Genomic DNA, 2,663 nt, shown 5'->3' with positions numbered 1-2,663 from the left:
TCTGTAGAAAGTGGAAGCTCAGTTTGTTGTGTATAGTATTTAAGAGAACCGTATTGATTTTTCAAAATGAGAGTTGAATGATGCTGTTTCTGTTGTAACCTGAAAAATGCCATTTACTATTGCAATTTGAATAGCTAATATCCTTCAATTTCTCTGTCATCTATTTCCCGATCCAGAAACGATGCACAGATGATTATGTCTACATCAGCGGCGTCTGATGGAGTCAGTGATGATTTCAGACCTCAGCTGGATGAAATATTAACCTGATATCCTCATGAGCTCATATGAATATGATGTTTTTCTTTTTAACAAGCTCTTTTTATACAGAGCACCAGCCATTGGATCAATCTAGAGTCATTCATAAGCTCTCATATTCCTCAGCTGTCACTCAAATGACATGATATCACTATCCACATACATTATAGATCATTTAGATTAACATAATTTCCAAACCTCCCAGGATGCATCTGTGCTGACAGCTTGTATGTTACATGAGTCCACACCAAACTTAACCAATACAGACCGTCAAACTCACTGCAATCCTGAGCAAATCTGGTCATCAAGTTTCTGTGCATAAAACAAAATCTAAAACCTCTAAATAACACATGTTATCCTGCTCCTTTTAGCTTGAACAATCTAAACCCCTCTCATATCATCAGATTGATGATAATGATAACAGTGGTTAAGTTGTCATATTGCAACATCTTTTCGTCAGTTGTAGTCGTGAAACTTCTGCTACTGAAAAAAGAAACTCTGAATGTGTCCATCGTCGTATCTCTAGGTTCATACAGACCGGATGATTCATTAAAGCTGTCAGTTTGATGAGCTGATGGAAGAGTTTCATGTGCTGATGCTACAAATTCAGTCCGTCGGGTTTAATTATATCCAGAAAGATAAAGGAAGAACCTCACGAAACAAGACATGAAAACTAACACACATATAATCAGCTCATTAGAGGAATGAACATGTCAAACAAAACAACAACAGAGTGAGAATAAATAATAAAAAAGAAGAAATGTCTTTTTAATGAGATGATGTCTTTTATAAATCACCTTTGGTCGAGCTTTTGAGAGAAACAAAAGATTGGTTTGGGTTTTATACAAAGAGTTAGAGGTAAGTAAGTAAATAAATCAAAAAAAAATTAATAATCATTAAAATGATTAATAAGTAACTATATTTACTGCTCAAGACAGAAGATCTATGTACTGTTATTTACAACACTTGATGTCATCCAGCAGGTGGCGCTGATGCTTAAAGAATTAACTTTAATCACAACCTAAAGTCTGGATGATTAATACTGATAATAACGGTTTAAATGATTGACAGTTATAACAATGATAATGGTTAATGATGGTAATAACTATTGCAAACAAATGCTGAATGAAGGTGTAATTTTTTATTAATAACAGTAATGATGATTTGAAGAAGTAAAAGCACTTCAAGGAACAGTTTATCCAATAATAAAACAATGCCATTAAATATGATTTGCATTATTTTAATATTATTTGTAATTATTTGTAATAAAACATCTGTCATGTTTTAAACAGAAAACACAACAGCATATGATTAAGGAACAGCATGACATATAAAATAACGTCGTTTCAAACACGTTTGTTACTTTTTTTCATGTGGCTCTTTCTCATAATGAAAGCTCACGGGGATCATGACTGTAAAGCCCTAAATAGGACAAAAACACCATAAAGGCATCCTAACAATGGACAGTAAAGGTCATTCAAGTCAAAAGACTTGTGAAGTCGTGTGATGCTTTGAGTGATTAAATGGTTCTTTAAAGAGGATCTATTATTATTATTAAGACTAGGCCATGGAGGCGTTTCAGGAGTTCAGAAACACTGACACTGATATAGAGAAGAACTGCCGCTGGAGGGACTTTATCATGATCAAACAGCAACATTACACACTGAAGAAAGAGGAACATGAAACATCAGTATGGGACCCCTTTAAACAAAAACACACGGGTCTAGAAAGACCGATGGTGGCGATCCAGAGCCAGAGGGTGAATAAATAATGACAGAATCTTCATTTTTGCAGAGTTCATCGTGACATTAGAGAGTTTGTTTATATCCACTTACATAACGGTGAGAGGAGCGTGATGAGTGTGTCTGTGTAAACTGAAGTGACATTACAACCATTACAAACTCTTCCGGTCACGACCATATGCAGATTACCAAATCAGCAGAGGAAAACTAATTACAACGTCTGATCCGCTCACACACACAAAAGAGACTCCGGCACTATATGAAGAACTACCATGGTGCATGTCCACAACAACTACACAGGTTTACCATGGTATCATTGCAAACCTGAGTGCATATAATGCTAATTGTAAAAAAAAAAAAAAACGAACATGGTATTGCCATCCTACACTTCCACAATATATATATAATTTTTTACATGTGGTTTTGAAAAAACAGGATTTTAGAAACATGGGTTTTTACTTATGCATTACAAAAAATAATAAAATAAAAATAAAAACACCATAGGTTTTACTTATGCATTAGGCCTACCAAATATAATCAAATTAAAATAAAAACACCATAGGTTTTACTTATGCATTACCAAATATAATTAAATTAAAATACAAACACCTTAGGTTTTACTTATGCATTACCAAATATAATCAAATTAAAATAAAAACACCATAG

Source organism: Siphateles boraxobius, unplaced genomic scaffold (assembly GCF_051911475.1).
Source record: "Siphateles boraxobius isolate OS27281-9 unplaced genomic scaffold, OSU_SipBor_1 22, whole genome shotgun sequence".
NCBI lineage: Eukaryota > Metazoa > Chordata > Actinopteri > Cypriniformes > Leuciscidae > Siphateles > Siphateles boraxobius.
This window is presented reverse-complemented; position numbering follows the sequence as displayed.